This window comes from Elephas maximus, chromosome 13 (assembly GCF_024166365.1).
Source record: "Elephas maximus indicus isolate mEleMax1 chromosome 13, mEleMax1 primary haplotype, whole genome shotgun sequence".
NCBI lineage: Eukaryota > Metazoa > Chordata > Mammalia > Proboscidea > Elephantidae > Elephas > Elephas maximus.
Genome location: NC_064831.1, coordinates 35,564,538 through 35,590,506, shown reverse-complemented (window position 1 = coordinate 35,590,506; position 25,969 = coordinate 35,564,538). Strand labels below are relative to the sequence as shown.

Sequence of the window (25,969 nt, the reverse complement as noted above, 5' to 3'; positions counted from 1 at the left end):
GTGATAAACATTGCACAATTTAGTATATTTCTTCAAGAAGTCTTTATCTCAGAGTCCTAACGAGGAAGCTAACATTGCCTTTGTTCTTATTAATTTCCTCATAAATGAATTTCTTGAATGTAAATAGCCAGGATTGGCAAATGTTTTATGACTTCCATATACTAAATGCTATAACTCCTTTCCTACAGAATTTTTCTTCTGATTGTGGTCACATAATAAAAATGTTGTTGTTGTCAGGTGCCATTGAGTTGGTTCTGACTCATAATGACCCTATGTACTACAGAATGAAATACTACCAGTTCCCTCACCATGCTCACAATCATTGTTATGCTTAAGCCCATTGTTGCAGCCACTGTGTCAATCCATCTCGTTGAGGGTCTTCCTCTTTTTTGCTGACTCTGTACTCTACCAAGCATGATGTCCTTCTCCAGAGACTGATCCCTCCAGACAACATGTCCAAAGTGTGTAAGACCCAGTTTCACCTTTCTTGCTTCTAAGGAGCATTCTGGTTGTACTTCTTCCAAGACAGATTTGTTTCTTCTTTTGGCAGTCCATGGCAGTATATTTAATATTCTTCACCAACACCACAATTCAAAGGCATCAATTCTTCTTCAGTCTTTCTTAATCATTATCTAGCTTTCCCATGCATAAGATGCGATTAAAAATACCATGGCTTGGGTCAGGCGCACCTTAGACTTCAACATGACATCATTGCTTTTGAGCACTTTAAAGAGGTCTTTTGCAACAGATTTGCCCAACGCAATGCGTCTCTTGATTTCTTGACTGCTGCTTCCATGGGTGTTGATTGTGGATTCAAGTAAAATGAAATCCTTGACAACGTCAATCTTTTCTCCGCTTATCATAATGTTCCTTATTGGTCCAGTTGGGAGGATTTTTGCTTTCTTTATGCTGAGATGTAATCTATACCGAAGGCTTTGGTCTTTGATCTTCATCAGTAAGTGCTTCAAGTCCTTCAGCAATCAAGGTTGTGTCATCTGCATAATACAGGTTGTTAATGAGTCTTACTCCAATCCTGATGCCCAGTACTTCTTCATATAGTCCATCGTCTTGGCTATCTTCGTAGCATACAGATTGAACAGGTATGGTGAAAGGATACAACCCTGATGCACACCTTTCCTGAGTTTAAGCCACACAGTATCCCCTTGTTCTGTTCAAACAACTGCCTCTTGGTCTATGTACAGATCCCTCATGAGCACAATTAAGTGTTCTGGAATTCCCACTCTTCACAATGTTATTCATAATTTGTTATGATCCACACAGTCGAATGCCTTTGCATAATCAATAAAACACAGGTAAACATCTTTCTGGTATTATAATAAAAATATTTATTGTAACACTTAGGATGTATTGGAAGCCCTGATAATTCGGTGGTTAAGAGCTTGGCTACTAGCCAAAAGATCGGCACTTCAAATCCACCAACTGCCCTTTGGAAACCTTATGGAGCAGTTCTGCTCCATCCTTTAGGGACGCTATGTGTTGGAATGGGCTTGACGGCAATAGATTTGGTTTTGGTTTTTAGGATGTATCAGACTTTGAAGGGTTTTCCATTTACTAACTCATTTAAACTTCAAAACCTCTCTCCAAGGTAGATGCTATTTCCACACTTTCCAGGTGCAGAAGCTGAGGCCTAGATAATGTGTGTAGCTTATCCAAGGTCATGCAGCTAGTATGTGGTAGAGCTAAGATTTGAACCAAGCAAACTGGCACCATAGTCCGTGCTCTTACCCTTGGGGCTGTAACATTTTCTCACGCCTAAGATAGATTCATGTACTACAATTTCTAGTTTCTATTAAATTCGTTTATTTTTTCCTTGAGTCCTATTTGGGTGCATAATCTCTACTATTAAGTGGTGATTAAGTGATTTTTCAGACACACCAACTGCCTTCTTGCTTTAATATGATTAGACTTAATATTTACATTGTCTCAGATTTTTTCCCATAATTCTCAATTTTTTTTTATAAGTGTCAGTGAAAATGATTGTTTCTCACTTGATAACAAATTTCATGACCATGTAAATGAAAAATATAGTACTTTTGAAAAGAACGATGGAAAATGTATTCAGATGTTTTCGTATTTGAAAACAAATACAAAAGTAGGTAAGATGTGAATTGAAGGTGACAGGTTTACATGTCTTAGGAAGTAATTCATATATCAGAAATCCTAATTCCCTTTTATAGGCAGGCAGTGGGCACGCAAGCCACCTCTAACATAGGAATATGTTTGCTTAATGACTTACCAGATCTAGCGCCAGTTCTGGTTTATGAGCACGGCCCTGCCTGTTGCTATGTAGATGATGAATTGTAAAAAATGTGTTTAAGGGCAATAGATCACATGTGTAACAAGATTCAGAGAATATCTACTGTACGACGTGAAAAAAAGTTCCAAATATTACTGGTTAAGGAAAAGCTATTTTTTGTAACTGTTCAGGACTTGAACATGGAGGTCTCACTCCATCTTTCTGTCCTTCAGCCCTGTTTGAAAATTATACAATCAATCTTCTGTCATTAAATTAACTTTCAAATCTACTAAAATATATTTCAGTGTACAAGTGGCTGCCATGAGATGACAGCGTTGTTGGATTTTACCTTTCAGCCTTGACTCCCTTTCCATACATTTTCAACAAGGCAGCATACTGAATGGATGTATTTACTACTGTAAAACAGTAGCCGTTGAATTCTGATACGTATGTGTTGGGGTGGGAGGCGGGATTACATCTGAGGACAAACTTGTGTTCCAAGGTGGAAACTTGGCATTCCAAGTTTCAGCCAGCATTATTTTTTATGGCTTAGTTATAAGCTCACAAAACATGGCATTATAATGTAAATGCTGACCTAACGTTCTTTATATATACTCAGCTATAAATCAAGGTGCTATAAAACACCATATTTGAAAAGTCAAGCAAGGTAAAATTTTGAGTTAATGTTTGTTAGGAGAAAGAGAAAAGCCAACTAGTTAAACACTTTCAGTTTCAGTTTGGAATTAAATATCCACCCTTTTGTGTATCTTCAGTATCAAAATGAAATATAAAATGGCCATCATATATAAGTGAAACTGACGTCAAAAATACTCTTTAAGTTAAAAAAAAAAAAAAAAAAAAAAGACACTTCACATAGGGGTTTACTATTTTCCAAGGCAAAATCAAATCTATGAATGCCATTGGGACTTACTTCCCTAAGGAACCAAACTGTAGTCTAGCACAGTTTGCTGGAGACTGTAAATGTACTCAGTGTCTCCCTAGCAACTGGGGAAGGCTAAAGAGCATGGGAAGTCAAATGGAATATTATGCCCACAGAATGCGCATTGAACACTTGATGTCATGTGTCATCTGACACTGGGTTTTTCATCAGGTCATTTCAGGATAAAGTGTTACGGAAAAAGCATACCCACTCTCAGTGGGTGAATTGCTGACAAGTTTCAGGGGTTTGGCTGGCTTTCCAAAGTTTATTTGAGCTAATCTTTATTCTCATTGGCCTGCACAGCTCAGTGAAAACTGGCTTTTCAGTGAGCACTTTCATTGCTTCCTGATTGTACTGGTAGCAGAAACAGCACAAGAAAAGTGTTTGAGAGACAGATTTTTATAATTTTCTTCAGGTAAGGAAGAGCTTTCTGTTAAAAGGTACAAAGAGTATCTGTTTATTATTTGTTTGCAACACATAGCAGCCAAACACTTAACCGCTTCGCCACCAGGGCCCGTGGCAAGAGCAGGAGGTGGTATTTAGTAAAGCTAGTCTAGTTGGTGTGCTGCTGACTTGTTCCTTGGGATTATCTGGATTTATGCTTTCTGCAGTAGGCTCCAAAAAAATTCTCATTGTTTGACTAAGTAGGTAGAAGTTACTAAGAGATAAAATCTATTCTGGAAGATCACTGTGAATCTGTAGAAATTTTAGTTGTATTTTTAAACTCAATAGATGGTAACTGAACTGTGAAAGTGTTAGACCAAATAGAAAACACTGTGTTTTACTGAGTCTTAGGACCTTCGGGCTGAATGAGACATTAAAAATTTTACAATGATTCCCAAATTTTCGTATATTCTATCTCTCCATTTGCTATGGAAAAACTGGCCTCTTTACTGAGGATAATATTTATATGTTTATAAAGCTGTGTGTATGCTGCAGTAATGGTTATGGAAAGCTTTAGAATACTCGGTATAAGCGTGCCACTGGCTGAGAACGGTACCTTTGAGATTTGGGCTGAGTTTTTGATTGAACATAAAAGAATTGTAGCCAGCTGGAAAAGGAAGAGCCAACATTGTTAACGGTCGGGCAAATAGCAGCACTCCTATAGTTGGGCTTTGTTAAAAGATAGATTTGATAACACAATTTAATCTCGGACACCTAGATGAGGCCTCCAGCTTTCTCGCCTAGAAGTCTTGAACCTCTCATCCCTGTGTTGTGTAAAAGACCAATCTGCAGTACTTACCAAAACCAGAGGGGAGGGAGAAAGATAGCAAGAAAGCAGGCATTTGGATGCACTAACTTGCAGCCAGCCTGACATTGTTAGGCCTGATTGCCATATGTGTCTACAAGAAAATATAAAGGGAACAAGGCCCTGACCTCTGATATACGAAGCAAAAATCTTGAAAGAAAGCAGGGAAAGGCCTGTTTTCAGTGGGTACAGGAAACGAAAGGGGGGAACAGGACTTGCTCACACGTTTCTTGTGTAAAGTTATACTCCCCTCCAGTTGTTGCCTAGTTAGCTCTGACTCATGGTGACCCCATGTGTATCAAAGTAGAACTGTGCTTCATCGGGTTTTCAGTGGCTGACTTTTTGGAAGTAGATCTCCAGGTCTTTCTTCTCAGGTAGTTCTGGTAGACTTGAACCTCCAACCTTTTGGTAAGCAGCACAGTGTGTTAACAGTTTGCACCACCCAAAGGACTTCAAAGTAACACCACCCTCTATTAAAATGTGGCACCAAAAGTGACAGCTTTTGAGCAATCAAATTGGAATTTCCTCCTCCCATAGTGGGAGGTGTTAAACCTTGGACAGATATGCTCTTCTTCCCCAGTACCACACTTCCTGGCCGACACTGGAATCCTTTGCATAATTTTCACACCAAGTGACTGTCCAGAACTTGCTAGGGCACCTTCAGAAGCTGGATATAAAGTACTCATAGAAGCCCGTCATGATTCAGAATGCTGGAAGAAAGCTCCTATATGGAACCAAAACCCACCCCATGACTTCTGCAATGAACTTGAGTGCTGTGCTTGGAGACTTGACTTCCAGATACTCCAGCAATTATCTCCATCCACTCTAAAAAACCAAAACCAAGTCCATTGCCGTCGAGTCAATTCCAACTCATACCAACACTATAGGACAGAATAGAACTGCCCCATAGGGTTTCCAAGGAGTGGCTGGTGGATTTGAACTGCCAACCTTTTGGTTAGCAGCCAAACTCTTAAACACTACTCCACCAGGGCTCCTCTGTCCCTGTTACAAAAGCCAAATCTGAGTCGATTCCTACTCATGGTGAACCGTGTGTTACGGGGTAGAACTTCCCCACAGAGTTTTCTTGGCTGTAATCTTTACAGAAGCAGATCGCCAGGTCTTTGCTCCATGGAGCCACTGGCTGGGTTCCAGCTGCCAACGTTTAGGTTAGTAGTGGATTGCAAACCACTTGTGCCACTCAGGCTCCTCACACAATTGATACTACACATCTATCAATGCAATCTAAATGCACTCTTAAAAGAGAAGGCACCGGGAGGTATTTTCTGAAAACCTAAGGAAAGGGATTCTTACAATGAGCCTCCTCTCAGGAGCAGGTTGCCACCAGTAGTCATACTGGGGGAGGGGATGTTCAGATAAGAGATTGTGGCAACAGTCATGTTGATTGGCAGGGCAGCCAAGCACTGTGGGGAATATGCAATGCATCTGCTCACCTCTCAGGAAACCTGCCCCTGTCTGCATGCCTCCTTTTGCCTCTGCTCTCAAAAGTGAAATCCTGCACAGTCGGGAGGGCTGGTGCAGAGTTAAGACACGTAGAGCCAAGAAAATAAAGAGTCAGATGTCCCAGCAGCTTTCAGTGCGTCCTGATTCTCACCACCCCCAGAGCAACCATGAAAGTAGGAGGGACCAGATGAAGACATTTAAAAATTGGTTCTGCTCCACAGTGATCCGGAGCAAGCTGGGGCTTGGCTGCCTTGATAGGGCTTGAGAGAAACCTTTCTGGGGTCAGGATATTAGGATGACAGCTCCATGCCCCTCGGAAGCCCCTCTAACTTACCCTAACCTTGAGGTAGGAAGAATGAAACTTTTTCGCTTTTCACATATTTAACCCCACTTACAATCTAATGAAAACAAATTCCATGGAAATCCAACAGGAGTATATATTCAGCAGAGCCATGGCCAACTTCTGGTCTTTAGCACAGATTTGTAACTGAGGGAAGAGCGTGGGTGTTTGTGTCGAATCAGTGCCATCCACTGGGTCTACAGTGAGATCTGTGTGCTTTAAGAATCCCCTGTACCTCATACATTATGAAGGGAGAAAGGAAGTGTACTTATGTGTGGTGCTAAAAACGAAATGAAACCCCCTACAAGACAAAGGCCCACACTTTTTAAACAGTGTCCTAGCTTCTGAGGAATGGAGAATATAGAGAACTTTCTCTGAGGTGGATCTAAGGTGACACGTCTGTTGCTTGAGGGTTACTTACGTAACAACCGTTTCGGTGGAGAATCACCTGTCGCGTGCTTTACATGACTCTTAAAGAAACATTGAGAGAAGAGAACAAGTGTGACATGAAATGTAGATAAACTTACTCTTTCGCCACCTACCTATGACTTGGCAAAATGCGAGACTCTGTAATCGCCTTGTAGGAATCCAAGATCTTCCAAGTTCTTCAGTGACCTTCAGAATTCATTAAGAGTCTCTGAGCCTGTCCTAAAGTAAGTGTTGGGTGAATAAGGTTGAAAGAGCAGTAGATTAACCTTTCTTTATTTCTTTCTCATTACATCACACACACAGCTATGTTCCCAGTCAAATATGTTAAAAATAAAATAAATAAAAAAAGAGAGGAAACTCTAAATAATGATTGATAAAGTGCCAAGCAACTTCAGACCTTCCCTGGTGTTTGCTGTGTTATGCACTAATGCCTATATGGCATGTAGCAATAAAGAAATATAACTTTAGAAAAAGCAAAAGCCTCAAATCATAACAGAAGAAGAAAATGCACATTACTTCCTTCAGGGTAATCATCTCTGAATGCTAGCATTAACCCCCAAATTCGGAAGTTATTAAAAATATATATATATTTTTGTACTGTTTCTCTTTAAGAGTTTACAGTTCTTACTTTAGAGCTTGCCTTGGGCTTACAGTCTGGCACATGCTTCTTGTCTAGCACCCTCATTTTATGGAGAAACTTGATCTAGAAAGATCAAGTGATTTGTCCAAAGTCACAGAAAACTGGGACCACAACCAAGATCTGTTTTCCAGGATAGCACTTTTGCCACAACATCCTTCTGCCTTTTTTCCTTCGTGGGTGGACTTAGTTTTTGGAAAAAAAAAAAGTATGAGTTATTCAAGCCAAGTCTAGTGAATAAGACAGATAATTGATTCAATGCAATGCAATAAACATTCATTGGACACCTACATGTGAGGTAACCTGATGTGTAGTCACTATAGAAGAGATTCTGAGGCACAGGTCATGCCTTAAATTAGCTGTAATTGTCAGGTCAAAAGAATGAGGTGTGATTCCAGTGTAGTTGAGAGCCATTTCCTTGGTTACCTGATTCTATATTATATCCTTTCAATCAATAAGTTTGGTTTTATGAACCCAACAGAGAAATACCTACTTAAGTACCTATTTGCTGTTCCCCTCATTCAAATTCACCATGACAGGATTGAAATGAAGAAAATCGTTAGCTTATGAAAAGAATTATGAGTCTTTAAAATGAAAATGGCACCTAACATTTTAGGTAAGGGTGCACTTGTTAGGATTTGCTGTAAAAAATGTTAGAAGTTTTAGGGTATTTATGTCCTGCCAAGTTGCTATGTGGATACCTTTGGGGAAACTAAATCAACACATCCAATCTGTGATGACAGACCTTTAATCAACACTGTGCTATTCTAGACTCTTTCGAATATGGTCAGCTCTTAAACCTGCTGGTTTTAAAATTCTGAAATAAAGATAATAAGTACTTTGTTAACCTAGCCTGACTTAATATGTCTATTTCAATTAATTTATATTATGATGTTAGGACTAGCCTAGAAACACAAGCTCATTGTCTACATCTTCTCCTCTCATTTAAGTAACAGAATAAGTGAATTTCTGTAAGAAGATCTTATCACTGAAATACTATTAATAGAGTTTTCAGTTAGTTTCCCAGGAATAATGTTTGATTAGGAGATTAACACTCACTGGACACGTATGTTTGACATTATTATCCCTTGAATTTTGTCCTTCCAAAATAAATGTGGAAGTCCTAATCCCTGTGCCTATAAACACGACCCTGTTTGTAAATAGAGGTTTTCTTTTGTTATGTTAACAAAGTCATACTAGTGTAGGGTGGGTCCTAAACCTAATCGCTTCTGAGGAGTATTTTATAAAAAGAGCAGAATAGACATACACGGGGGGGAAGATTCCATACAAAGCATTGCCCAGAAGCAATTCTATAAGAATTGCTGACAGATACTAGAAACTAGAAGAGGCCCACAGAAGGAATCTACATGGTCTAAACCCTCATTTGGACTTTTAGTCTTCAGAATTCAGAAAAAATAAATTTCTGTTCTTTAAAGCCACCTACTTGGTGATATTTTTGTTATGGCAGCGCTAGTAACTAAGATAAGCTCATTTAATAAATTGTTATTAAATTTACACATTTAATCATTATAATAACTCATTGAGGTAAATGTTACTAACCCAGTAAGGAAACTGAGGTTGAGAGAGGCTAAATAAGTTACCTAAGGTCAGGGAATGAGAAAGTAGCCATGCTGAGCCGCAAACTCAGATCTGAGGGGTTCCTAAGCCGTGTTCTTTTCACTCCGTTATCTGTACATGCTGCTTTAAATCAAAATGCTTTTGGCCTTTCCTTATTATAATCAAGACAACACACTGCAAAATGCCTGATTTTGTGTATCCATAGCTAGATCTGTCAGCTACACAGTGAATACTTGTCTCAAGTGTTTTGTGTGTGAGTCTCTTTTCTGAAGATATTCCATTTTAAATTGCCTGTCAAGTCAATTACACTAAAATGCCCCATTCTGGATCTGTGGAGAACCCTCAAACTCTTCCTGAGGCCAGAAGCTGCCCAAGTTGACTCCTTTTTGCTCTTCCTCTCTTTTGGCTTCCTTCTAAGGTGTATGGAGTAGGAAGGGCACTTATTTTTAAGTGGGGATAGGGCCTGATCTTGCTTTACATTGTGGAGAGGAAGTAAATCCAAAGAGACAGGTAGTTGTATTCCTTCCAGGAGAAATCAAGTCCTAGAGCCCTGCATCCCCAATCCTCACCTTCTGGTATATTCAATTTTAACTTTTATTTTCAACCTTGTGAAAACTATTAGCCCACAGACCAGAAAGAAAAGAAAAAGTTCTTGGCTCTCGAAATAGTCATAGCAGATGGATTGAGGATAATGGAAAAGGAGATAGGATAGTGTATAGGATGGTAGGGAAGCTGGAGACTTCCTTTAGGTATCCTGGAACAACATGCATTCATTTGATGGATATCCAACTCATGATACTGTCTTTATACTGCCCATGTGCTAATCTTCTAAGTTAACTAGCCTAGATCTGTTTTAAGGTTAGATGAAATCATGCAAACAGAGACAAGGATAAAAGAAATGCTGAGGGATCAGTTTTGACTATTTCTTTTACACATTTTAGTGTAATTGACTTGACACGCAATTTAAGTTGGAATATCTTCAGATAAGAGAGTCACGCACAAAACACTTGAGACAAGTATTCAGTGTGTGGCTGAAGGATCTAACTATGGATACAAAAATTTTGGGAGTTCCAACTCTTTCTCCAAACCTATCACTAGTGCTATGCTAAACTTCTAAATGTGTATATTAAGTCAAATGTTTTAGCTCATACAGATATTTTTCAACCTGTATCCTATAAACAAGACTGTATGTGTGTGAGGAGCCCTGGAAGCCCAGTGGTTCAGTGCTTGGCTGCTAATCAAAAAGTTGGCAGTTTGATACCACCAACCACTCTGCGGGAGAAAGATGTGACAGTCTGCTTCCATGAAGATTACAGCCGTGGAAACTCTATGGGGCAATTCTACCCTGATAGGGTCACTATGAGTAGGAATTGACTTAATGGCAACGGGTTTGGTTTTTTGGTTTCAGGAGCCCTGGTGGCACAGTGGTTAAGTGTTTGGCTGCTAATTGAAAGGTTAGTGTTTTGAACCTACCAGCTGCTCCACGCAAGAAAGATGTGGCAGTCTGTTTCCATAAAGGTTGCAGACTTGGAAACCCTATGGGGCAGGTCTACTCTGTCCTATAGAGTCACTGTGAGTCGGCATTGACTGGGCAGTAACAGGTTTGGTTTGTTTCAGGCCCATTCTAACTGCTGCCTTCTTACTTCCTGTTTGAGACACTGAAGGGAGGATATGATTCCTTGAAGTGTAGAAACCATCTTGCAATCATGAGGTAACAAAGCCAAGGAAGAAAACCTACACTGCGGATGGCAGAACAGAAGAATAGCTGAAAGGTGGTAGCCAACATGGACCCACCCATTGAAACCCATTGCCATTGACTGGATTCCGACCCTTAGTGACCTTATAGGACATTGTAGAACTGCCCCGTAGGGTTTCCAAGGAACAGCTGGTGGATTCAAACTGCCGGTCTTTTTTGGTTAGCAGCCAGACTCTTAACCATTATACCACCAGGGCTCCTATAGCACTCCAGAATAAGATATAACTCTGTTAGTGAGGTTGGAAATGGAGACGCTGTGATACACTCATGTATGTGGTGATGGATGAAGCCTAAGTGGCTAATGCAGCGGATCAGGAGTTATCCGGGTCAAGATGGGAACAGAATTCCCACAGGGAAAGGAATCCAAGCAGAGAAACCAGAGCGTGCAAAGACAGGGTAATGGGAGAGAATGTGGTCTAGTTGCTTGGTGAAAATGGTTAAGTGCTTGGCTACTAACCAAAAGGTTGGCTATTTGACACCACCTAGCGGCTCCATGGAAGAAAGACCTGGTGATCTGATTCTGTAAAGATTACAGCGAAGACAACTCTATGGGGCAATTCTACTTTGCCGCATGGGGCCTCTATGAGAAATTGACTCAACAGCACCTAACAACAGCAACAACAGGTTAGCAAAGACAAAACTTAGAATGCCAAGGGGCCAATGATGAGAAATGAGGTTAGAAAGGCAGGTAGTATCCTGATTCTAAACCAACTTTTAAAACAGAATGAAGGTTTTGTACTTTATGATGCCAAAGGGGTGCCATTGAGGGAATTTAAGGAGAGAGGTGACATGATTAGATTTTTAGAAAGATTATTGGCAGCAGACAGTGAAAGTAATATGTTTGATAAAATCAACTCTAGGAGTTCAAAGAGGAGGCTTTTGCAGTATTCCAAACTAAAAATTAAGAAGATTTGGCTTAAGGCTGTGGTTTGGGGATAATGTGGAGGGGAAGGAATACGTATATACATATATAAAATATGTAATTTAATGTGTTATATTATCATCTGCTGTGAATTTATAATATATTACACATTATGTTACTATATATTATATTCTGGAATCTACAGGACTTGGAGACAATGAGATAGTTGGGGTGAAGAAGAGAGTAGAGAATGCTATGGATATCTATTCCTCTAAAAAATGCACAAACCTCACTGACTACATCTTGCTTAAGCCAAACCAAACACGTTGCCCTCGAGTCGAGTCTGACTCATAGTGACCTTATAGGACAGAATAGAACTGCTCCATATGGTTTCCAAGGAGTGCTTGATGGATTCCAATGGCCAATCTTTTGGTTAGCAGCCATAGCTCTTCACCACTACGCCACCAGGGTTTCCACATCTTATTTAGGGCCAGTGATATCCTAGGAAAAGCTCCCCTGGTATCACTGGGAAGTTTTCAGACATGAAGATTAGGGTGTCTCTGAGCCTGAAACACAGAAGCTAAGAGATCCACACCAGACAGAACAGGGGCTTCCTGAGGAATAACTTCCCTCTAGAGCCAGGGAAGCCTCACAGTGCATGACAGACATCTAACAGGGCAGCTCTCATGACTCCCTTTGGGTGCTGACTCTGTGTTCTCAAGGGCTGTTGATAAGTCCAAATAGCCTAACCACAAGAACGCCTTCTGATAATAGCAACGCAGGCTGCTGCATTCCTGAGTAGTGGCTCGGTGTCCTCCCACCCACTGCCAAGCTGAAGAAAAAGAGTCAAATTGGTTTTACCAATTTAGTCTGGCAGCTCTTAGCGAGTGAGTGTGGTGTGCATCCGTGTGTGTGTGTGTATGAGAGAGAATAATAGAGAGAGCAAGCCAGAGCTGAGGCACAGACCCTGTCAATAGGTATGTGAATCTACAGCACCTTGTCTCACTGACTCCAACAATTACGAGGAGCTGGGGAATACCACATGACTGACTGATCACTCCTGTGTCAGATGTGGATACTGCCAGAAGCCTGCCTTTGCTTTCTGTACCTTCATTTTAGCAGCTTGAAAGAGTAATGACCAAGCTGCTCACAACACAAATTGGGCCCTCCATGATCTCCACCTACCGTTCCATCCTCATTCCTGACCACATCTCTAAAACCAAACTACTCATAGTTTCATGAGTATATGTGCACTTGGCACATGTTGTCCACATGGGATGTCCCTCGTTTCTTGTCTACTTGGCAGATTCTTATTTATCTTTCCAGACCAGCTCAGGCTCCGTCTTCTCTGGAGAGGAGGTTCTCTCTCTTCCCATTCCCTCATGTACATGATCACTGGGCCTCTTCTACGTTTCTTTTTCCCCTTCAACAGTTTTCCTCAACCTACTGGATCCTTATTTACATTTTTACAAGTCTCTCTTGTACTAGACTGGACTGTGAGCTCTTGAAAGTAGGGAAATGTCTTATTTATGTCTGTTCTTGGTGTCTGGCATTGAATGTTACATATGCAATATATTTTCCTGGTGAAAATTAAAGCATGAATAAAGTTGTGGAGAAAACGGGGTTATTTTGAGACTGGCTAATGAATATCTTTGAAGTGCGTTTAGGAATGTAAACATAATAGTTGGTAAAATATTTCTGTTAAAAAATAGTTTCACATTGCCTCAGCCATCAAGGTTAATACCAACAGTGATAAGTCAAGTTGATAGTATATACCTTGATGTACTATGATGAGAAGTCTGTGATCTTCCTCCCAGAAACTCATAAGCCAAGTCAAATTATGAAAAAAAAAAATTAGATAAATTCCAATAGAAAATTATTCTACAAAATACCTAATCAGCCTCCTCAAAACCACCAAGGTCCTCAAAAACAAAGAAAGTCTGAGGAAATATCACAGCAGCAGACAGAGAAGGTAACATATTTGAAATTATAATTATATTGATATATTTTCAAGAGAAGTCTAGGGAGATAAGACTACTAAATGGAATGTGGTGTCCTGAGTAAGATCCTGGAGTAGTGAAAAAGTATTATGCAAAGACTAAGGAAATTTGAATCAAGTGGGGACTTTAGTTATTCATAATGTATCCATATTGTTCATTACTTGTAATAAATGTATCATGCTAATGTAAGATGTTGGTAGTTGTGGAAAATGAGGTGGGGTATATGGAAACTATACTATCTTTACAACTGTTTTGGAAGTCTCAAACTTATAAAAAAGGGGGAATTTTCAAGTATTGTCATGAGCTTTGGAGAACAAAAAGATCAGAGAAGCTTAAATATAGAATCTGACTGCAAAGATTCTGGATAATTAACCGCAGATTATGTTTTTTCATACGAACATGAATTTCTAGCATCTCCCTCAGAGATGCTCTCATTTGCACTCTCATCTGTGCTCTCTCTCACAAAACAGAAACTGAATTTTTGTTTTTGACAACACAAAAGTCTGTGGAAGGAGAGGACACCGCTGACAGCTAGGGATGAAAACAACTAATTGAAGGAGAGAGTAGATAAAGTGATACCAAAACCAAAAACCCATTGCTATCAAGTCGATTCCAACTCATAGCAGCTCTAAAACCAAAAAACCAAAAACCAAACCTGTTGCCATATAGTCTGACTCATGGCGACCCTGATGACCTAACTATTTTGTTAAGGTGTCAATTCATCTTTTCTCCAACTATAATGGTTAGAGATATTTAGGTTAGGATCTTGATCTGATTTAATCTGCTTTTTGGAAATTAGAAAAAATATAACTTTGTAGCTGGACAAATATCTTTTGGAGTGACGACAGACAGGAGACATTTCCTTTGTCCTGGTTGATTCCGCTGTAATATAAGCTGATGAAACCAGAGAAGAAGTCTCTGGTTTCATCAAGCTTATATTATTTTCTTGTCTACCACAATAACCCTAACACTTAGGACGATACCTGGAATATAATAGGCACTCAATAAATATTTATTTGCAAATGAGTATATAACAAACGTCTATGTGACACTCTGTTGATGACAAGGAACTCCATATTTGTTTTCTTACTTGTGTCTCAGTTTCGAAGACTCTCAAGGTCATAGAGCTATAAGGCGTCCAACCAGTGCTAAACCCAGTTTTGTTTGAGTGCAAATTCCATGCTCTTTCATGCTGGCACTGTACCTTAATCCCTTTTTTGTCCTTAGTGCCTGGCAAGTAATAGGTATTCTAAAAATATTTGTTAAAATGAGTATCTTCTTAGCATAAATATTTCTGAGCCATCAGTGGGTAATTTGCTCTAGCCTTTGTCCTTCAGCTAGCAGCCGTTAATGTTTGTAGCTGATATCCTTAAGCATTTGTTCATAACATAGATGCTGGCCTTACCTTAGGCTTAGGTTAAAGGTGACCATGAGCCAAATGAACAGTTTGGACATATGAGTATTTTTCATTGAAGCTATATTCATTTTCTCTTTAAATTACCAACCCAGCTCCTGCTTTATTATATATGGGACTTAGCATATTCCCAGCTGAGCCTTGCTGTGTGACTTTGCAGGAGTGGTGGGCTGGGGATTATACAATACTGAGTTGATTAAGATTTACGCGTATAAGGACAATAGATATAGCTGGCATGGAGTCTTTGCTCTTGGTCAGAGAACGAGCCTGGGATCACTCTGCGTAAAGAAAAGAGCTAGAAGCTGGCAACACGGTTGTTAGGAGAGACTTCATGAGCCCACCAGCACAAGCTGTCCTGCTTCAGTCTTCATAGGGCAGAAGTGAGTAGAGGGGACCCCAAGGACTGGGCTCTGGAAACAATGTGTGTCCTTGGCTGTGACCTTGCTGTTTCTACAGAGGGATCAGGAGCAGGCTCTGTCAAGGTGCCTCGAGGAGGGAGCATAATACAGGGACGTGAACACACAGAAGAGACCATCATGGGATGCCTAGAAATAACTGGAACACAGGTTGAGCGAGAGTGCTGAGGTCCTTGGGTCCTGAGGAAAAAAAAACACTGCCATCAAGTCTATAGCGACCCTGTAGGACAGAGTAGAACTGCCTTATAGGGTTTCCAAGGAGTGCCTGGTAGATTCAAACTGTAGACATTTTAGTTAGCAGCTGAGCTCTTAACCGCTGTGCCACCAGGTCTCCTCTGGTCATGAGGACGGGGGAGAAGAGGCGCTGTGGTTTGGGCAACAACATTACTGCGACTTCACATATCCTAGGCTGGAAGAAGGCCTGGAAATATTCAGGCTATAGGGGTAACTACCAAACAGTGGTTAATACATACAAATTTGGATATTAAAATAATTACCACCAGGAAATGCCTAAGTAGAAAACGACTGAAGCTTCTTTGACACAAGGAGAGACTCGCATTGAGTGATACGTGAGTCAGAGCTTTGGTTGGTTTTGGCTTTCTGTCAGTTCCAGCACATGGCGATCCCACGTATGTTAGAGTAGAACTGTGCTCCATGGTTGATTTTTTGGAAGCAGACCACCAGGTCTTTCTTCCAACCTCTAACCTAGTGGTCCCAGCCAAGGGGCTTCTGGTTTTGACTTACTGGAAGTTAAAAAGATTGGCATGAATATCATGGTTTAATTTTCTTGATAATTAGTTGATAGCCAGCATCAGCAAGTCAGTGTCCCAATAGTAAATTTCAGTTCTAAGGGAAGAGTAGCCATTCTTCTACCTACTGTTTTTTAAAAATAGTGATGGTTCTCATAGTTAGGAGTATAGCAAATTTTAGATTGTTCTGTTACCTAAAATATATGTGGTGAGGGGCCAAAGTTATCTTGGGTTCATTTTCTTCCAAGACCTTTCAAGGCATGGCCTTGATTGGCTGGTGGCGGCTATAGCCTGGGCCAAGGAGTACAAGAGAAGGAGTTTTTAGTGGCAGGCACAGAGTCAAAATGAGATTTATAGGGAAGCACATACAATACTTTTATTAAATGATTTCCCATCAGTGTTTAATCCGTTCTGAATTAAAAGTATGATAGGGAGGCTGAGCTTCAGGGAAAGAAAGTCGTCTTCAAGTTACAGTTACAAATTCTGCAAAGAAAATTTTAGACAATTTGAACCACATTTAAATACTAGGAAACTAAAAGTAACTAACAACTTTTGAAGTTTCTGATTAAAAGTATTATTTTCAGAGTCTTTGCTTTGATATACTATCTCCTTTGGGGTTCCCACTGACATTTCCCCTTCTAGCCTGAAACGTTTTGAAATAAAGGTCTTTTTTCTGCCTCATCCTTTTACGTTTCACACTGCGGAACTTGGGATCCTTGTCCGCCTCATCTTTTTTATTATTTTTTTTAATAATTTTTATTGTGCTTTAAGTGAAAGCTTACAAATCAAGTCAGTCTCTCACACAAAAACTTATATACACCTTACTACATACTCCCAATTACTCTGCCCGCAAGGAAATAGCCCGCTCCCTCCTTCCAGTCTGTCTTTTTGTGACCATTTTGCCAGCTTCTAAGCCCCTCTACCCCCTCATCTCCCCTCCAGACAGGAGATACCAACATAGTCTCAAGTGTCCACCTGATCCAAGAAGCTTAGTCCTCCTCAGCATCTCTCTCCAACCCATTGTCCAGTCCAGTCTATGTCTGATGAGTTGGCTTCAAGAACGTTTCCTGTCCTGGGCCAACAGAAGGTTTGGGGACGATGACCGCCGGGGTCCTTCTAGTCTCGGTCAGACCATTAAGTCTGGTCTTTTTATGAGAATTTGGGGTCTGCATCCCACTGTTCTCCTGCTCCCTCAGGGGTTCTCTGTTGTGTTGCCTGTCAGGGCAGTCATTGGTTGTGGCTGGGCACCATCTAGTTCTTCTGGTCTCAGGGTGATGTAGTCTCTAGTTCATGTAGCCCTTTCTGTCTCTTGGGCTCATAATTACTGCCTCATCTTTATGTATCACTTTGTCTGAGTGTATTAGGGGCCCCATAACTTGCTTTGTAGACTCCAAGAGTCTGTTGTAGTTTCCTTCTTTCTTTCCAGTGTTTGAGATTCTTGTACCTCTGAAATATATTGAGCTTTTTTTCCTGTAGCTATCTTAGCATACAATTAACAAAGTCTGGAAGCAGTGAAGTTTAGTGAATTGATGAGCCATAGGTAATAATTTGAAAAATAAAGAACACATTTTTTGGTCCTTCTACTTCTAGGAAGAAGCCTCTACTTCTAGAATGGAGCCCTGGTGGTGCAGTGGTTAAGAGTTTGGCTGCTAACTAAAACACCAGCCGTTGGAATCCACTAGCTGCCCCTTTTAGAAATCCTATGGGGCAGTTCTACTTTCTCCTATATAGTCGCTATGAGTCAAAATTGACCGCACGACAATGGGTGTACTTTTGGTGGGGTTTTATTTCTAGAATAGGGTAAAACAACTTCATAATTTTTTTCTTTCTTGCAGGGTATAGAGATTAAAATTAGGGAGAAGAAGCAGTAAATCAGGAGCATCTCCTTTGTTGTGTACCTAAGGATAGTTGAGTACTGTCCTGAAAAACAGCATTAAAACATAAAAAAAAAAAAGTACGTTGACATCGCTTTGCAGTCCTCTGCACGATTATCTCTGCTCTCTTGTGCAGGGCTTTGCCGAGAATACATTTTTCCTAATTTTTATTTCACTCTCAGGATAGTCCTGGAAACAAGTTAATCATTATTTCTGGAAGAAATTGCAATTAATATGACTCTTGAGGATCAGGACAGAGCAGATGAAGCCCAGAAAGTGTAATGTGCTTCAAACGACTGGGAAACCGATACTGAACCAATCCTGTTTTGGCATCCCAAATTAAACCTTATTATTCCTATTTGTAATAGTATTTTCTCTCCTATACTGCCTCTGTGCTTTGAATAAATGAGGGTGCTCACAGCTGAACCGATTGCCATGGTTACAGGCAATCTGTGTGTTACATCTTCTGGAAGCAAAAAAAAAAAGAAAAAGGGTAGATTAAGGTAAACATTACCCTTCTTTTCCAGAGAACAATTCTCTCACCAGTGCACCTGTGACTAAAACTCACATTGAAAACTCGTGAGGAACACACGAAGGTACGAGTTCCAGCCCACCCTCCTCCTCCACTCACAAATGCACGCTTTTGATGTCCAATTCCGTTTTGCCCCCCAGAGGGCCAGCTAACTTGGTTTCTGGAGTCTGGGAGCTGGGCACAGGTTTAAAGTTGCAAGTACAAAGGAATCTGTGAGGCCCGTGAAGTTGTATTTATTATTATAAAGCATTTGGTAAGGACTGGTATTGTCATTGGCACCAGACAATTAGACCCTAATACTTCCGATGTTGCAATAACTAGCACTGGCAGTGTTGGTACTAAAAGCATGCCATACCCCTCCTCTGCCGAGCCTCTTTCCCCAGGGCTTAATGGGGAGCTGGGCCTTTAGCTCTGTGGGTAAAGGGCTGGTCTACACCCAGGCTTTCTTAGCTTGGACGGATTGACTGTATTGAGTGCACTGAGAACTACTGTGTGCTGGTGCTGCATTACATTTGGGAAATATGGTCTCTTCTCTCTTGGGGAACTAAGAGTCAGAGAATCGATGTCTTTTGAAGGATAGATGAGCGAGCTATTTAGGTTTCTAAACAGCTTGATTGTGGCTGAGATCGGCTTTTTTCCCTTTGTCATAAGAAAGATTGGAGCCCTGGTGGTGCAGTGTTTAAGAGCTACAGCGAGCTAAGGCTGCTAACCAAAAAGCTGGCAGTTCGAATCCACCAGCCACTCCTTGGAAGCTCTATGGGGCAGCTCTACTCTGTCCATAGGGTCGCTGTGAGTTGAAATTGACTGGAGAGCAATGAAACAGAAACATTGCAGGTATTGAGACTGATCGAGTATTTCTGTGATACCAGATGCTGGAGTTAGAATTCTATTTCTTACTTTATACATTTTTCTATATATTTAAGCCCATAGTTCATGCTTCCTTTTGTCTCATTTTTGTTAGTTTTTTTTTTTTTCCCCCCTCTCTCTCACTTTCTCTTTTTGCTCCCCAGAGGCAGGGCAAAAAAAAAAAAAAATCTATATTTGTAGATGATTTTTAATCTCTGTCTTTATTATTTTGATAATTCATTTGGCAATGGCAGTTCTATTGAAATTGAAATTCAAATAGGGAAGTTTATGTTGTAATTTATTACCAATGAGTTCATACTTTTTTTTTTTTTTGCATAAGGAAGATACTAGTGGCATGAACTAAGCTGACTGGTTTGCTCTCTGGAAGGAAGAGGTTTTATTTCTTGGTTACAGATCCAACTTTTGGGCAAGAGTTGCTATTTTGTACAAAGCACATTTTAATCTTGATACTGTTGTTGTACAGAAAGAGATCCCAGGAGAGCTCCATGGTTTTAGGCAAACTGGTCAGTACCGGATCTTGACTGAGATGTATTCATTCTCTTGCTGTTAGTTTGGACTCGTCTGGGCAGTCTTTTAGCAAGATGTCAATCTTCAAACATGAATATGTGCACAAAAGCTTGCTGAACTGTCATTGAAGGAAGAGAAACCATGTAGAACTTGACACAAACAATTTAGCTTCCACTTCAGAAGTCAGAGGTTTAAAGGGCTATCTAAGAGAATTTTAATACTGATGCAAGGATTTTCAGCAAGTTCAACATTCATGCCAGTTGATTTCCTTTACCAAAGAGAGATAAGTTTTAGTTTTGTCCAAAATAACAAATTATTCAGTAGTTAGGCTGTTCAGAGAGGGTTGCCTCTGTGATTTCGGAAAGATCCATTAGCCTGTTTAGTTCATCCTGATGTTATTTAGGTTATTTTACTTTTTGGACGAATGTGAAAAGGGCAAGTGCTGTGTAAAATTTTGTCCTTTTAGGCCACAGAGCTCTGTGTTTGTTGGTAAGCAGTATACCTTCTATGAAGCGTAAACTAGCCAGAGCGTGAAGGAGGTACACCCATCATGGGATGTAGAAAAGCTGTGAATTGTGAGACTTTTGGCTGAATTATGAGAAGTCTATTTTTGCAAAAAGCTTCGGATCACAATTTTTAGAGCCAACACCTTTCACTGTGTCAATCTTCTCGCTTATTGAGGATAATCGCTATGGAAAAGTGCGTGCTTGGAAACTTAGTAGGTTTCTAAGGGTTTCAGGCAGTTTAGTTGAAGAGTAGGTATGATGACGGGGTAGGTACAGCCAATGTCCACAATTGTGAGGAAACACTAAATATAAAATGAACAGTAATGTAGCATTATGATGAGCCCACTTTGGGAATTTGTAATACATAACTCAAGACACCAAACACCAACTTGAGAGTCATCTATATTTTGAGCCTTGAGTTACGTATTACGAATTCCCAAAGTGGGCTCTAAAATTGTGTCCTAGCTATATTTTTAAAATTAAAACAGAAGTAATGCATCTTTTCTTCATCACTTCACTGCTTAAGCCAAGAGGACTTAGATGCCTTCCTGAATATCTAATTCTTTCCAACACTCTGACAAACAAATTGAAAGAGATTATGGGTTTGGTGTGCGTGCTGGTCAACCGGCTACATCCTCTACAGGTTCTTTTAAATATTTTGTTTTTCTCCAGAGATTTTATTTCTGACTCTCAATTTGTAATGTGGACATTGGCTAGGTATTCCAAAATTCAGAGTAGGTAGCTGAAATATTCCAAAACAGGCCAACATGAAAAGAAGTTTGAGCTGTTCTGTTTGTTGGTTGGAATGGGCATTGTTTTATGTTTTCCACCAAACACTTTCCTACCCTCACTCCCTCCCTTTCTGCATCAGGGTAACTGTGAAGAATGACTTTCTCTCCTAACTTTAAGATTTGTCTTAAAATATAATATGTTGATGTAAACTAGACTTTTGTATCCTGGGTCTATGTACTTCTTTACTATTTCTTTTACTTTGCTTTTGGTTTTACTTGCCTCCATGATTACTTATAAAATCAGAATCCCAATTAATTATTAATGGCGCCATTTTCACAAAAGAACAGAGCCCTACTTTTCATGTAGTTATTCTTAAGGGAGTAAAATACAGATTTAAGTCTTCAAGTGACTGCATTCATGGAGGAAGCATGGTGCTGTTAAAATGATACTTAGCGGCAAGTTGGCAGAAATAAATTATAGAATTGGAACTGCCATTAGATGTCTGACAAGGTAGTTAACTTTCCTCAGCCTCGGTTTCCTCGTTCTGACAAATGAGAATGTTGTGCTAGATGTTTCCCATGTTTCTTTTAACCCTAGTATTTTATGGTTTGGAAATTTATACCCCACAGATGTTGATTATAGTAATTAAAATCCCCTACCTCTGACCAAAGTACTATCTTTATATTAAACAAGATGTTAGAGGCCTACATTTATGAAACGAATATTTTAATTCAGTTAAACTAAAGCTATCAAACATTCCATGTTTAATATTTCACATTGAAAAAGTCGTTCACTCTTAACTAAGAGGAAGACATTTCCAGAAGGGTTGTGGCGGGAATATTTGGAATTTGTGGCCATCTGGAACAAATCTTCTTCCACCTTTTCCTTGATCTTCTTCCCTCTCTGGGAATCCCAAAGCCAGCATGCTTTTTAGCTTCATTTCTCTGAATTGTAAATATATACATAATGGAGTTAGGGTATACAACCTTAAACCCCCATGATCACAAGACTCTTGAAGTAGTGTATGTAACAAGAAATTTCTATATTAAAAATAATATTTTCATATAATCTAAAATAAGGGATTATTGCTAAAGGAATCTTTAAAGAATCATATTAAAGGAAACTTTATATACTTGCTAGGATAAAATTCCTCGAGTTCTTAAGACACCTGGGGAAAAAAAACCTGATTTAGTTAAAGGTTCACAGTCAAATTGCATTCATTTGGAACCTGCCATGTTCCAGGCGCTCTGGTAGATGCTTTGATGTCCTCATTCCATTTAGTCCTCACAGTGAGACTGTCATGGATTGAACTGTGTCCCCCCCCAAGATAGCTGTCAACTTGGCTAGGTCATCATTCCCTTGTATGATTGTCTACCGTTTCATCTTCTGATATGATCTCCCTATATGTTGTAAATCCCATCGCTATGATGTAATAAAATGAATTAGTAGCGGTTATATTGATGAGGCCTACAAGATTAAGTAGTGTCTTAAGCCAATCTCTTCTGAGCTATAAAAGAGAGAAGCGAGCAGAGAGACATGGGAACCTCTTGCCACCAAGAAAGCAGTGCCGGGAGCAGAGTGCGTCCTTTGGACCTGAGGTTCCTACGCTGAGCAGCTCCTCAGCCAGGTGAAGATTGTTAACAAGGACCTTCCCCCAGAGCCAACAGAGAGAGAAACCCTTCCCCTGGAGCTGCCACCCTGAATTTAGACTTCTAGCCCACTGGACTCTGAGAGAATAAACTTCTCTTTCTTAAAACCATCCACTTGTGGTGTTTCTGTTGTAGCAGCACTAGATAAGTGAGACGGAGACTGTAACACAAATATAATTATTCTCTTTTTAGATGACCAAAATGAGCACCAGTAATTGTACTTGCCCAAGGATTTAAACCAAGTCTCTTGGTACCTAATATGGAGAAAAAATATTGTCTGAATCATTTCTCCAAGAAATTAAGGTGTTCAGGTTCTCACAATTACCAGTAATACACTAACCAAGTGTTGTCTAAGGGAAGCTCTACACTGAAAAGACATAAGATTTGAAAGTAATATATCAAAATGAGCTGTTATGTTGCAATTACATAATTCGTATATGAATATATTTACTTAGGTAAGCAATCCCCTTAAAAGCTTGCCCACGCCATTTGCTTAGTTTTTTTTTTTTTTTTCCCCCAAGACATAGCACAAAAGTAAATACTGACCTTTGTCTTAGCAATTACTGGATTAACAAAATCCATATCAATTTGGATTTATCATTGCACCATTATGGTAACAAACTACAATTATTATGGTTATACTCTGTATAGCTCAATTTATTGGGAATGTTGAAGATTATGTAATATTAAACCTATGTCTTTCAAAGTGATAAAGTTATAGAAAACATGTTTGGCCGTTTTTCAGAATTCAAAATTAGGATGAGTTTTTGATGGTAAAACTACTAATTCCCATCAAAAATTAATCAAGCTTTACAATTCTTCATATCTTTTAACACTCAGAGAAAATAACTCAGAAATCAGTGCCAAAGCTCCTATTTTAACATACAAAAATGTCCAAAAGAATAGGACCCAGATTGATTTGAAAACCAAGTCACACTTTTTGCTTCCCTTTAAACTTGTTTGACAGATTAGTGAAACATTTCCAAATTAAGAAATCACTTGCTGTGTGGTTTTTCTGGGCCCTGCCTGGAAGAAGTAAACCTTGGAAGGAGGATTTTATCAGGAAGAAAAGCTGAAGATTTTTACTAACATTGTGTGTGTTTTTTCAGCAGCTTCTTGACTCTGCTAGGACCCAAGTGCTTTGGAAAGGCCTAGGGGGTCATAGTGGTGACATGCGATGTCATCTGCTAAGGGTCTGGTAAGAAGATGTCTTAGTTTCCTACAGCTGCCCTGATAAAACAACACAAACTTGGTGGCTTATAAGAACAGAAATTTATTGTCTTACAGTTCTGAGGGCTAGAAGTTCAAATTTCAGGTGTCAGCAGGGCCATGTTCTCTAAGAATCCTCTAGGGCAAGATCCTTTCTTGTGTCTTCCGCCTTCTAGTAGCCCCAGGCTTTCCTTGGCTTGCAGAAAAATCTTCACATGCTTGTCCTTCCCCTGTCTGTCTCCCAATGTCTCTCTCCATTTTATAAGGACACCGCTCGGATTGGATTAGGCCCCACCCTACACCTGTATGACTTCATGTTAACTTAACTCATAAATCTTCAAAGACTTTATTTCCAAATGAGGTCATGTTCACAGGCACCAGGGATTAGATCTTTGGCATACCTTCTTGGAGAAAACAATTCAAACCACAACAGAGGTGGATGGTCCTTTATCCCTAAAAAAAAAAACAAATGGACCAAAGGGAGATGGAAAAAACCAAGTTTCAATTTACAAAGCATAACAGAAAGACACCTTAATTAATCATGATTTAATGCAAATAAACCCATATTGACCAGCACACCATAATTGTAGTTTATTTCTCTGCCAGGGAGAATTCTAATCCCAAGCAAACTCTAGCCACTAAAGAAGACCAGTTCCCTCTTACCCTTAGCTGACTGTACCCCTGGATTGAAGTGAAACATATTCTTCAAAAAAAGCTCTGACCATCGTCTTTCCATGTCCTCAAATACATGCCTGATGCTTCATGAAATGTCTTCTTCATAAAACTTTGATCTTCTTCATACACATTTCTCTGACCCCAAAGGACTGTGTTTAATAAGAATTAACCAAGACAGCTCTTAGCGTTGTTGAAACCTGGAGAGAAAAGACTTAAAGGAATACCACTCTTTCAGATTCTTTTCCAGGGAACCAAATTAAAAAAAAAAAAAAAGCACACGCTTCTAGGTAAAGTCCTCCTTCCATTCAATTTTCTGAACATGCCCTCTCCAGTCTATCCCATTCGCCAGGAAACACCTGCCTCTCCAGTTGGCCCTTTGTTGGTTAATGACAGTGCGTCAGGGGGAAATAGCATTTCCTCTATGTTAGATGTTCCTTTGTTAGAGCTGTGTCACATTCAGGCATTTTTCTTTCCTTTCCTTTGATGGACAAAAAATGCAGGATGATGAGAAAGCCCTGATTGACATCATCAGATTACGTTTGAATTATGAAGCCATTCCAGGCAGATCACTAGGGCTTGAATATGCCTTAAGCTAAGAGTATATAATTGGGAGTTTTCTCTTGCTGTTCCATTTTCTCCCGAAGGTCACGGAATTGGAGCTAATGTATGAGATAGGGTCCTCCAGAACATTACATTAATTTGGTAGGATTGTCCATTTTGTAATATTCATAAATGTCTCTCAGTCTCTTCACATGTTCTTCTGTTGATGCTTCAATTGCCTTTTTTGGGAGCAGATATTTCCATTATCAAATATACTTTCTTTCCCTGCAATGTCTTGTCTGTTTTGGAGTTGAAGAGAATTGTGCAATTTTTAAACTACGTGATCATTGGCTCTTTGGTAATAATACTTACTACAACTTTTTCAATATAGTAAAACTTTGACAGTGTTTTCCAAAAAACTTTTGGGGGAATGTGAGAACAAAAAATTCTAACCAATAGGTTCTCTTTCATGCCTTTGTTTCCCTCACTTCTGGCTATGTCTGTAGCTCCCATGCTTATATTTGTTAATCAGATTGGTGGCACGTTGGCTTCCAGCTGTTTCTCCTCTGCCATAGATTCTGTGGTCACTTTTTTTCCACAGCCAGCAATCAAAATTATTGTGATGTGAAGCAGTAACTTGGAGAAGTGCCAAGGAGAAAGAAAAGAAAAAAAAAAAAAAGGCAGAGATGATGTATGTAGGCTAACACATTGTAACACAAGTAGTTTAAAAAAAAAAAAGATGAGACAAAAATACATTATTTTCCTCCAAAACAAATTAGGTAAAGTGGGC

At 39.7% G+C, this 25,969-nt stretch overlaps 1 long non-coding RNA gene across 3 annotated transcripts in view; it reads left to right on the top strand.

Annotated features, from left to right (window-relative positions):
* Nucleotides 1-3,553: 3,553 nt before the first annotated feature.
* Nucleotides 3,554-25,969, top strand: part of LOC126087942 (uncharacterized) — a 134,614-nt gene continuing 112,198 nt past the window's right edge. For all 3 annotated transcript variants that reach the window (XR_007519908.1, XR_007519909.1, XR_007519907.1), the window contains exon 1: nucleotides 3,554-3,612. This is a non-coding gene — a long non-coding RNA (uncharacterized LOC126087942). The remainder of the gene's footprint in view (nucleotides 3,613-25,969) is intronic.